Here is a 13,739-nt window from a genome sequence, read left to right as displayed (position 1 = left end):
AGCACAGTTACTCTTTTGTTTAATCACTGGTTATTGCTACCTCATTACTATATGTTATAAACTAGTGACACAAACTGAGGAAATAGAATAAAAAGACAACCCTTGTCTATCTACTGGTAAAATTACTCCAAATGTAGGTTGAAATATTAACTTCAGAGTGAGAATTTAAGAGTAAAACAACTTCTAAGGTGTTATACACATAATACAATAATATATCAATGACATACTCTGAAGTTAATATCTCATGGTGTGGTGCTGTTGGATAAGCATTGGGCTGCTAACTGCCAGTTCAGTGTTCAAACCTACTAGCTTCTCCTTGGAAACCTTATATGAAAAGGAACTGACTCTACTACACTTAACAACGATTGCTATTGTCATAGAATCACACATGATTGCACCATTTGATGGATAACGTATAGTCTATTACTTTAGTTATTTTTATTTTGCTGAAGGAAATGACTGTGTCTTTTAAATGACACTAAAATAGATATTAAGGTGTTTAACCATAGGATAAGCACTGGACTTCAATCCTGGTTTACCCACAGTCAGTGGTTCAAACTCACGAGTCGTTACTCAAAAACCCTATGCATTGGAGCCAACGTGATGGCACTTACAACAAAAACAACAAAATGGATATTAAAAATCACCACAGGAAGAGTCCAAGATGGTGATTAGTCAGGCAACCCATAACGTCCCACTACAAGAAAGATCTGAGAAATTAACTGAAATCAACATGGATGAAAATCTTGGAACTCAGAGCAACCAACAGTGGGATTTATACCAAGGATATAAATTTGGTTCAACACGAGAAAATCGATGCAATTCCCATCATAAAGAAAATAGAAAAGAACCACAGTATCATCTCAATCAATGCAGAAAAGGATTTATATAAAATCCAACACTATTTCCCAATTTTAAAAAAGGATAAATAATCTTTCAGCAAAAAGGAATAGATAGAAAATTCCTCAACATAATTAAGGACATATAGGCAAAAGCAACAGCCAACATTTTTCTTAATGATGCAAGATTGAGAGGCTACTCCTTGAGAACAGGAGTGAAACAGGCATTCCTATTACTCCCACTCTTGCTCACTATTGTACAAGAAGTCAAAGACAGAGCAATAAGGCAAGAAAAGGAAATAAAGGATATCCAAATTGGAAAGGAAGAAGCAAAACTTTCCCTGTTAGGGATGACGTGATCCAAAAGAGAAAATCCCAGAGATTCCACTAGAAGGCTACACAAGAATACAGGAAAGTGACAGAGTACAAGATATACATACACAAATATAGATTGTATTGTTTTACACTAACAAGATCACTTGTGAAAAGGATATCGAGTAACCAATATCATTTACAATATTCTCACAAAGGATACATTTCCTAAGAATAAATATAACTAGTGATGTAAAAGGCAAATACAAGAAAACTATAAAATACTGTAGCAAGAAACTGAAAGAGACCTGGATAAATGGAAAAGAAAAAGAAAGAAAAAAATCAAACCAGCTAGCTCATTGATTTGAACACTTAACATTGTCAAAATGTCAATACGACCAAAAGCTACCTATAGCTATTGCAATCTCAATTACAAAACCAGTTATATCCCTTAAGGAAAAAAATAATCTCTGGATTTATAGGAAGGGAAGAAACCCCAATAGCCAAACCAATATTGAAGAAATAGAACTAAGTAGAAGGTCTCATACTTTCTGGTCTCAAACCTTACTATAGCATCATAGTAAGCAAAACCATCCGGTTTGGGTTCTATAAAAGACACAGAGACTAATGGAATAGAATAGGGAACCCAGAATGAATTCATTCACCAATGAACAACTGTTCCTTGACAAAGTATAAAAATCCATTCAGTGGGGAAGAAACAGTCTTTTTAACAAATGGTACTGACAAAATAGGATATCTGTTTGCAGAAAATTAAAAGCATAGCTATACCTCATACCATACATAAAAACTAATTTAAAAATGGGTGGGAGATCTAAAGATTAAAGCTTAAAGTATATAGTTTAATATATCAGGACTCCATATAATAACACAGTCATCTTTTTCTTTTTTGACGTGGTTATCCTCTGTTTTTGCTTAATGCCAATCATTGCATAATAACCTAGTCTTTGGACCATAATCATGTGAATAAGTGGGTGTAAACATGCGTGTATATATTTGCAGTGAGTTATTTAATATTGCTCTGATAGCCATAATCTTTGTTGTTGTTGTTTTGTTGTTAAGTGCCGTCGAGTCGGTTCCGACCCATAGCGACCCTGTACAGGGTTTCCGAGGGTGTAAATCCTTACCGGAGTAGAAAACCTCATCTTTCTCCCGCGGAGCGGCTGGTAGTTTCGAACCGCTGACCTTAAGGTTCGCAGCCCGATTCGTAACCACTACGCTACCAGAGCTCCTAACTTCCACAAAACAACTGGGTGGGACCATGCAGATTTGGTGTATTTCCTCTTTTTCCTGATAGGTCTGGGTAAGAAAAGGTAGAGAAAAACAAGCTGTTACGATTATATAATTCATTTGTGAGTGATGGTTAACAGGGTTAATTGAAAGTGTGAAATCTTGGAACTCTAACATGGGAATTGATCAATTTTTCCACTCTTCTAGGAATAAAATGAGCCATCTCAGACAGATGGGGAGATTTCACTACCATCAAGAAAAGTGGAGCACATACTTTAGACCCTAAGATCCCTTGAGGTTGAACCTTCTCAAATAGAAAGTTATGACAACAAAGAAGTGGCAGAGAAGTGGCAGCAACAGAACCAAGAACCAGATCACAAGAAATAGCAATGGACTTCCTGGCCCATGGAGAAAGAAAAGCTAAATGACTTCAGGCAGGAAGTTTGCTTGTTAAGTCTGATGCTTCTAGGCAAATTGGAAGAACTAGGTTTAATGACCCATGGAGGTTGAGTCATGATCCTTCATGTTAAGGTATATGGTAGAATGGAGTGCTTTGGGACATTTATCAGTAGCACTGTGAAGACATGGTGTGGCACTGTAAGATAAGCACTTGACTTCAAGGTTGGTTTGAACCCCAAGATAAGTGGTTAAAATTCACAAGCCGCTCCTTGGAAACCCAATAGAAGGTCACTATGAATTGGTACCGATTCAATGGCACTTCACACAATAACAACATCAATAGCACTAACAGAGGTCTGTACCATTGCACAAGCAGTGCAGAGGTCAGGCCAAAGGCCAGAGAGAGGCCCCACTATAGGTATGACTGGGAAAAGGCTGTCCTTACCAAAGAACAGTGTTCTGAGCATTTCTGATTTGGAAAAGTAACTTGTTTACTTCTCTAATAAAGCCCATAATCACAAATATGGTCTGAGTTCTGTGTGGCCAGTGTAATAAATTATCAAACAAAACTAAGACGCAGAGCATGCTGTTATGTTGTGGGAGGAACAGCTGGTGTCAGTATTGGAAAAGGAGAAGAGAGGGTGGAAGCATGGCTGACTATCTAATAGGAATTGGCTTTGGATTGATTTTCTTTCCACTTTGTGAAGTTAGGGAAGGTCAGACACCACTCCACAGCCTTTTAACAGGGACATAGTTATGGAGACTTCTTATGCATATTGAAAAATATTGAAGGAGGTATTGGATTGTTTACTGGGTTAATAGGCTTAGTACCATAGTTTTGCACATTTGCTAGATTAATTGACTTTACACAGTTCATAAGGATAATGTCCTATATCTGAATTTAGTGTGTCTGGGGTCTTTAAAATTTGAAAGCAGCCATTGGAGATACAACTATTGGTCTCTAATCATCTAGAACAAAGGAGACTGAGGGAAATCAAAGACTCAAAGAAATGAGCTCACAGGACTAGTAGCTCACATGAACATGTCCTTCTCTAACCTGATGGTGCCTGTCTATTACTATTGACCAGTTGGCCAGAAACACAATAGTAGAAGGTCCGGGAGAGAATGCAGACCAAAACTCAAATATCTAAATAAGGGCCCACTAACCGAACTGTCAGAGATAAGAAAGAGGAAGGCCTGATATGATCACCCTAGGATACTCTGAAGTTGAAACTGAAGACACTCTCAGAGGTCACCTTTCAACCAAATAATATATTGGTGTATAAAATTAACATTATCACCCATGAATAGTGTGCTTCTTTAAATAATAACAACTTTTGTATGAGGCCCAAAAGTCAATATTGACCCTACAGTAAAGATGAGAAGGTTAGGAGGGACAGGCAATCTAGAAACAGAACAAACAGAATGGATTGCAGCAATATGAAAAATGTAATTAATGTCATGGCACAATTTGAATAAAAATTGTTAAAGTGGAACCTAATTTTTAGTATAAACTTTCATTCAAAACAGAGTAAAATATTATTTTAAAACATTAGCATAAATAATTAATTAGCAAGTATCCCAAAACAATTTTCAATCAACACAATCATGACTATCTTACTTTACTTTTATTTTAAGAATATATACACACACACACACACACACACACACACACACATATATATATATACATTGAAGTTTCTTTAACAAATAAAATATCTGTATCACTTTGTGCAATGTTTTAATTTAAGGTTGTATGCCAGTACTTTTATAAATACAAATATATATGTGTATTTTTGCAAAATTTTGATTGCAATTTACATTGCCCTAGGGTTTTGAGTTTCACCTCATCAGCAAATGAAGGTCCTAAAAGTTTTGTTCCATCCAAGTCATTAACATCAACAATATTTTGAGGTGGCAGCTATTTCCCAGGTTTACTTTCAGTGACTTGTAGTAACCTGAGAGGGTTCTTCTGGCTCTACATCAGATGAAGTTCCACTGCAACTCGGTGGCTAATTGTTTAGAAGTGGATTACCTCCTTCTTTTTTTCTAGTCTGTTAGTTTAGAAGTTCCTTTGAAACCTTCCCACATCGATGGTATTACTTGATTTTGAAATACCAATGGCATAGCTTCTGGCATAAGAACAACATGTAAACCACTACAGTAAGACAAACGGACAGATGAGTAGTATGAAGAATGGGGAAAATTGTGATGAATGGGAATTCCAGAAAACTAAATAGTGCTCATTTGAAATGCATTCATAATCCAAAGGACAGTTAGAACAAGGGGATACTCAGCGGTTTAAAATCAGGAAAGATGTGCATCACTGATATTTTCTTTCACCATGCATATTCAGTTTGCATGCTGAGAAAATAATCTGAAAACTAGATCTATAAAGAACATGTCACCAGAATTGGAGAAAGGCTCATTAACCATGTGTGAAATGTAGAAGGCACAACCTTGCTTGCTGAAAGTGAAGAAGACTTAAAACACTTATTGCTGGATATCAAAGATTACAGACTTCAGTATAGATTTGACATTAGTGTACAGAAAACAAAAATCTGCACACTGGACCAATAAATAACATCATGATAAATGAATAAAAGGTTGAAGTTACCCAAGATTTCATTTTTTCTTGGATCCATAATCAACAGCCATGGAAGCAGCAGTCAAGAAATCAATGTACTGCATTGTGCAAATCTGCTACAAAGGAACTCTGTGAAGTGCTAAAGAGTAAAGGCATCACTTTGAAGACTAAGGTGCACCTGAGCTGAGTCATGGTATTTTCAATCGTCTCATATGCATGGAAAGTCTGTACAATTAATAAGGAAGATGGAAGAAAAATTGATGCATTAGACTTATGGTGTTGTTGAAGAATAGTGAATATACCATATGCTGTCAGATAAATGAACAAATCTGTCTTGGAAGAAACAAAGCTGCTATGTTCGTTAAAAGACAAGATGGCAAGACTTTATGTATTTTGGACATGTGATCAGGAGGGACCAGTCCGTGTAAACGGATGTCATGTTTGATAAAGTAGAGGGTCAGCAAAAAAGAGGAAGCCCTTTGATACTATAAATTGGCATACGGTAGAATAGGCTTGAATATACAGGTGATTATGCCTCAGAAACCTTATTCAGGGTCACACCGACTCCACAGTACTTAACAACAACAATAAATGAAGATGGTACAGGCCCAGGCACTGTTTTGTTCTGCTGTACATAGTCTCACTGTGAGTTGAAACCAACTGGACCATATCTAACTACAATGACAACAAAAACAAATATGGCATGGGGGCAACAAAAGTTGTTTTTAAGATGTTTGTACTTCTGAATCTTCTTTTGGAAATTTATTAGCACAAAACTTTTCTAAATTATTAGAAAAGTGTATATCAAAACATTATTTTGAGACATTAAAGGATGTCTATACAGAAATTTTATTTTTAAATGTTTCATTCATATTACTCTTTGTAATACATGTAGCTATTAGTTACAAATAAACACTTCTGAAAATTGTTAAAAACATAGATTTCAAAGCCACTATTTTATTTCTGCTTTTTTCCAGAGTTCTTGGAGTTCCGGATAGGAGGTGCAAGGAAGAACTCATGGTTTTTGTTTTGAGTTTACTTTAAAAGATAGCATTTCTAGAGTCTAGCCTTTCTGGGGTCATGGAGAGTACATGAAGCTCTCAACATACTGAAAAGGTCAGTTGGCCTTTGAACAACACAGGTTTGAATTGGACGAGCCAACTTTTATGCCAATATTTTTAGGTTGCTATTTCAGTGATCAAGTCTTGGGTATATCCATAAAACCTGTGTGAAGCTGCTGACCCCAGAGAGTGATGTCTATGCAACAATTAACATCATCTGGCATTTTCAATGGATACTGGAAACATTTGAACTGACAATAGCAACAGGGAAAAAAAAATTCTCATAAAAGTGTGCCCACTCATTTCAAACCTTTGTTGTACAAGGGTAGACCATAAAGGATACGTTGATTTTCATTTGGTGCCCCTAAATCGTATCCAAAGGTCAACTGTACTTTAAACCTTAAATTTAAAAATATCCCCTGAAGTCACTTAAAACTAAACAGTAGTTTTGCTTACCTAGAAAAAAGATCTGCCTTGAGCATTATGCTCTTTTCAGATCAATGTGGAATCCTTTTGACAACAGCAACTTGAAAGATTAGTTAGGATCCTTAGAGAGCAGCAAATTTATGTTAATGAGAGAAACAACTCAGGAAAGGAGGGTGCAATTGTCATTAAATTGTACATGTGTAGCCTGTTAAATTCAAGTATGTTTTGCTGAGTCTATTTTCAACAACAAAAAAAAACAAATGAAACTTAGGAAAAATATTTAGATTTTTGTTTGTGTTGTGATTTACAAGTTGGGAGTATTAAGAAAACACTTTTATGCAAATAAATACAAACTTAAAGAATACAATAAAAGCCATAAAGATGTATCAAAATGTAACACATAATATACACATAAAAAGTAAAATTAATATGTATTACTCATCACATATACTTCTAATTATTAGTAAATTTTGTTTTTAAATTTTGATTTTAAATATCCTAATATTGTTAAGTGGCAGCATCAATGGCAGCAATTGTGAGGTTGACCCAGGACCAGGCAGTATATCACTCTGTTGTACATCGGGTGGCTATGAGTTAGTGCCAACTCAATGACACCTAACAACAACAGCAACAACAATATTAAAACAAAGAATAGAACTGTAAACTGTGCACAAATATATATTAAATGAATCAAATCTGCATTGCATAGAATTTCAAAACTGTAATGAGCTATATTGAAAATAAATTGCTTTCACATATTTACATGTGAATAGAAATTGCTATAGTCTTTTGTTGAATCTTTAAGATTTCTGAATATAATAAAAATTCCAGAAGAGGGAGATGTTTACTCTCAAATGAAAAATATTATTTTGTTCAGAGTGAATGAACTGGTTTTTATAAAACAAAGAAAGAATAAAAACTTTATATATCATCTCTAGGAAATGGGAATTATATATGCTAAACCTCTGTTATAGTTAAAATTATATTTTACATATTCTATTCTTTTTGTGGTGGGTATATTTTTAAATCACCGAATTTACTTTTATTGAACAAATTTTCCTAAAAAGCTTTCATAATTATTCTAATAGTAAAATATTTGGATTCTCTATCATCTTAAACAGAATTTGAAAATCCAATATTGGAAGAAATTATTTGTGAAGTTATAATTTCTTACCAATTGCAAATAGTAAAAACGTGTTGTTAAAATCATATAAGAACAATATAAGGCAATTATAACTATGCTGACTCACCTTTCAACTACCATACTTTATTTATAAATATGAATCTATATTTATAGGTGGCGTTCTGTTCCCATAAAGATTTACAGCCTAAGAAATCCTACACAGGGTTGAAATGAGTTTGAACTGACTTGACATTACATAAACATCATCACCATATAGATAGACAGACAGACAGACAGACAGACAGACAGACAGACAGACAGATAGATAGATAGATAGATAGATAGATAGATAGATAGATAGATAGATAGATAGATAGATAGACAGATAGATAGATAGACAGATAGATAGATAGATAGAGATGTATACTTATAAATAATGATGTAGCACTGAAGAATAAGCATTGAACTGCTAACAGCAAGTTTGGCAGTTCAACCCACCAACAATTCCTTGTAAACTCTGTAAAGGGTTGCCATGAGAACCAACTTGATGGCACTTAACAACAACAACATATATAGAAGTATGTAGATTTCCTATAGCTCCTTTAATTTCTAAAGGTTTCACAATAATTTTATACATTGAATAATCTGATGTCTTTCTGATAGTATTACAATAGAAAACATTCATAAAAAAATATGTATTTAAATTTAAAGATATTATTCTCACAAAGTATATTTGTCATTTCCCTACCCGACTATCCATGAGGCTATTTGGCAGTACACAAATACTCATTTTTGGTTTTGTTTTTTCTTCTACAACTATCTTCAAATAAAATCTTAACTTCTGCATTTCCCCTATGAAATTCTTACCCCTACCCCCATACCCTCACTCCTGCTACTATTAAGTAAAAGGTGTCTGGTAGCATAGTAATTACGAGTCAGGCTGGTAACCTCATGGTCAGCAGTTCGAAACTACTAGCAGTTCCACAGGAGAAAGATGAGGCTTTCTGCTCCCATAAAGATTTACAGCCTCGGAAATCCTATAAAGGGTCGTTATGAGTCTGAACCAACTCCAAGTCACAACCATCACCACTAAGTAAAGGAGCCCTTTTAACTTAGTGGATAATGCATTGGGCTGCTAACCACAAAATCAGCAGTTTGAATCCACCAGCTGCTCCATGGTTGAATGGTAAGGCTTTCTGTTGTTGTAAAGATTTACAGCCTCAGAAACCTGACAAGAGTGGTGTGAATGTACCAGACTCCACAGCATGCAGTAGCAGCAATGATTAAGTAGAATGTATTTGAAAAGTCAATGCTAATTTCCACACCTTTTGCATTAGTAAATTATTCTAAGTCTTTATCTTTACCTGCAGCCCTATGGCCATGTGCCACATATTTCTGCACCAAGTCTATTTGAATGTCTACAAATGAGGAGAAAGTGGGTGCCTAGTTATCAATAATTCTCATATCATTTGCATCAACTTTTCCTTGGCTATTTGTTTAGATAGCATCAGAATTGCTGGGAAATTATGGAATGAAATATCAAGGGCAGAGCTACTCAAAAAAGAACGTATTTTTTTCCCCTGAGAAAAATTACAACTTAAGGTTGGCAGTTCAAACTCATCAGTTGCTCCTAGGAAACCCTATTCCGGGTCACTGTAAATCGTAATCCACACAACAGCATACAACAGCATACAACAGCAACAACAGCAAAATCTTTCTCGCAAAAAAAGAAAACATTAAGCACTGTGTATTATTATCAACATTATAAAAAGTCTGCTACCTGAACCAAATTAAGTAGATTGTTTGCTAAAATAATTTGCTATTAAAAATTAAATAATGGCATAAGTTCTTTGCTAAGTAGCGTCGGTCTCCTGTTTCAACAGTGCTTAAATGGAACCTGGTGCTCGTCAGTCTCCTCCAACCTGCTGCTCCCCATCACCCTCCACCACCTCCAGCCAGCTGCACCCTCCGATGCCCTAAGGTCCCCTCTGCTGCTCCAGCGCCAGGCTCCTCTCCTCCACCTCTGCCTTGACGACAGCGTCCCCCTCGCTGGTGCGTCAGAATTACCCAGGACTCGGAGGCCGCCATCAACCGCCAGATCAACCAGAGCTCTATGCTCCCTATGTCTACCTGTCCACGTCTTACTACTTTGACCATGATGATGTGACTTTGAATAATGCTGCCAAATGTTTTCACCACCAATCTCATGAGGAGCGGGAACATGCTGAGAAACTGATGAAACTGCAGAACCAACAAGGTGGTCAAATCTTCCTTCAGGGTATCAAGAAACTAGACCAGAATGACTGGGAGAACAGGCTGAAAGCAACGGAGTGTGTACTACGCTTAGGAAAAAAACGTGAATCAGTCACTATGGAACTGTACAAACTGGCCACTGACAAGAATAACCAACATTTGTGTGACTTCATTGAAATGCATTACCTGAAAGAGCAGGTGAAATCCATCAAAGAATTCCGCAAAACTGGCACAAGATGGGGGCCCCGGATTCTGGCCTGGAGGAATATGTTTTTGACAAGCACACCCTGGGAGACAGTGATGGAGAGAGCTGAGCTTTAGCCTGACTTCCCCATGGCCCAAGGCGTGACTTCCTAGGCCACCAAGGCAGCCACATGTATGTATGGTTTACCTTTGCCTTTTCTACAAAATGTACCAAAACATCCTAGTTTAGTTCTTTAATTTGTACCATTCCTTCAGATAAAGCAATTTGTTACTCCCCTCCCCCCCCCAAAAAAAATACTGCTAATCTAGATATGCTTCCCAAGTGGGCTTTCTTTGAAGAAAGTTTCCATACAGAGTACGAGTGAATCATATATGTAAAATTGCTAACAGATTTATAAAGTTGGCAGAGTTTGATAATATCAGTGAAGAAATTAAAATTCTAATAGTGTGTCTATATCTTCCTTTTAGGTTATTATTTATTCTTTGTGTTCACCGTCTACAGAAAAATGTCTATTTTTATTGCACCTCAACTTAAACCAACTTCAATGCTATCTTCTCATGTATACCATTTAGCTACTATTTATCTTTCAAAAAAAAAAAAGATAAGACCCCTCTTTCCTACTCACTATATTAACATTGTTTCCAATCTATTAAAAAATAAGTTTATCACTTAAATTTGGCACTGTAAGATAAGCACTGGACAGAAAAGAAAGGTCGATTTGAACTGCAAAGTGCCTCTCAGAAAACCCTATGTAGGGTTACTATGAGTAAGAACTGGCTCAACAGTATTTATGAACCACAACAACACATCTGTATCTAAGAATAATCATAAAGAATTTTAAAGAATATACAGAAGAGAGAAGCAAAAAAGATAGTTATGTATCTTTGACATTAAAATATCACTTCTGCTAAGAAAGCGTTTTACCAACTCTCAAATGTATTCAAGATAAAATTATATTTAAAAATTGCATTGCTGCTGTTGTTGGTGCCATTGAGTTATTTCTGACTCACAGTGATTCTATGATCAACAGAACAATTCACTGTCCAATCCTATATTATTCTCACAATCTTTATTAATTTTAAGGTTATTGTTCCAGATAGGATGTCTGACTGTCTCTCTCAGTGTTATCCTCTATTTCTCTGACACTCTACCAGTTATGGACTCCTGGTCTGGTGCTATAGGATAAGCGCTGAACTCTTAACCACAAGGTCAGCTATTCACAAGTCAGCCACGGTCTGCTCCTTGGAAACCATATTCAGGGTCACTATGAATTGGAGAGGTTGCTATGAGAGGTCGCTATCTGTTCCAACTGACTCCAACCACCAAGCATGATGTTCTTAACCAGGGGTTGTTCCTTCTTTGTAACATGCACAAATTATGTGAGTCATCGACTAAGGTGAGCCTGATGTGGTGTTGTATGATAAGCATGTGACCACAAGGCTGGTTTGAATGGCAAGATCAGCGGTTCAAACTCGCTACTCACTCCTCAGAAACCCTATACAGGGTTACTATGAGTTGTAATCAACTTGATGGCACTTACCAACAGCATAAGGTGAACCTGAGGGAGATATTCACTTCTAAGGAGTTTCTGATTGAATTTCTTCCAAGTCATATTTGTTCATTCTTCTGACTATCCATAGTATGTTGAATATTCTTTACCAACACTGCAATTCAAAGACACAATTCTTTCCTCTTCCTTATTCACGGATCAGCTTTCACATACATATGAAACAACTGAAAAATATCAGGCCTTGGGTCAGTCTCTAGGATTATTTTCTCACCATAGAGATCGAATATGTACGGTGAAAAAACAAAACGAAAACAAACCTGACACACTTCTGCTGATTTAGTACAGAGTACCTCGTTATTGGGTGCGCCTGACCCAATCCATGGTATTTTCAATAACCTTAGCTGCATGCAAAAGCTGGACAGTGAATAAGGAAGACCGTAGAAGATTTGATGCTTTTGAGTTGTGGTGTTGGAGGAGAATACTGAAAGTGCCATGGGCTGCCAAAAGAACCAATTAGATCTGTTTTGGAAGAAGTGCAGCCAGAGTGCTCCTTGGAGGCCAAGATGGCCAAACTTTGTCTGTCCTACTTTGGACATATTGTCAGGAAGGACCAGTCGCTGGAGAAGGATATCACGTTTGGTAAGGAAGAGGGTCAGAGAAAAAGAGGAAGACCCCCAACGAGATGGATTGGCCAAGTGGCAGCATCGATGGACTCAAGCATGGCAAGAGCAGTGAGGTTGGCCCAGGATTGGGCAGTGTTTTGTTCTGCTGTGCATAAGGTTGCCATGGGTTGGTACCAACTCGATGGCACCTAACAACAACAACCTCTTTATTTGGAGTCCTGGTGTGGTGCTGTGGATTAATGTGCTGGACTGCTAAGTCATTTGAACCACAAGGTAGGTGGTTCAAACTCATTAGCTCCTCCTTTGAAATCCTATACAGGGTGGCTAGGGGTAGGAAGTGATTTGACGGCACTTAATAACCTCTTTATTCTGTTTAAACAAGAACCTTTTGGTCTATGTGCAGGTTCCACATGAACACATTAATTGCTCTATAATTACCATTTTCACAATAAATTAGTATCAACAAATTATTTTAATTATTTGGCCATTTGGTCTTACACTTTCCAGTCTGCCCCATTAGTTCAACACCTGTAACATCCTGTGACACACTCAGGTTTGCCTTAGCAGTATCCTTTATCTCCAACTTGCATGTTACTTGGCCTCTGAAATACAGCTTACAGCTTAGATTGAACTAAGCTGTTGTTTTTATTTGCCATCAAGATGACTCACACTAGGGATTTTCTGAGAAAATATTTATTCATCTTATAAATAGTATATCTATTTCTTATCTTCCTAGAAGCTATCCTTTTAATTCTAATTTTTTAAAAATTACTATAAGGTGTACTTTTTTAAATTAATTGTTTCAATCCAATTAAAAAAATAATAATAATAAAGAAAAGTTTACACACAGAAAGAAACATTATTTAATGGTTCCCAGGGATGTGAGCGGAGGAGAAGGAAAACTACTAACTAGATAATCAAGACTTATTCATTTGGCTGAAGGGAAAGGCAATATACAATAACGTTGTGATCAGTACCATATAGCTAAGGAAATGGGAGACACAGAAAGGTGAACAAATCCTGCATTACCCTACATATATAATCCTCCATTATCAGTAATAATAAATATGAATCTACAAGTGGATACATAGGCAGACAGATAAGAGGAATAGGTAAGGGTAGGTGAATAGGACTACACCCACACTATATATAT

At 36.4% G+C, this 13,739-nt stretch overlaps 1 pseudogene; it reads left to right on the top strand.

Moving 5' to 3' along the window:
- Nucleotides 1-664: 664 nt before the first annotated feature.
- On the top strand, nucleotides 665-10,562 carry LOC102840129 (annotated as a pseudogene).
- The last annotated feature ends 3,177 nt before the right edge of the window (nucleotides 10,563-13,739 follow it).

The sequence above is a fragment of the Chrysochloris asiatica genome, unplaced genomic scaffold (assembly GCF_000296735.1).
Source record: "Chrysochloris asiatica unplaced genomic scaffold, ChrAsi1.0 scaffold00005, whole genome shotgun sequence".
Taxonomy (NCBI): Eukaryota; Metazoa; Chordata; class Mammalia; order Afrosoricida; family Chrysochloridae; genus Chrysochloris; species Chrysochloris asiatica.
This window is presented reverse-complemented; position numbering and strand designations above follow the sequence as displayed.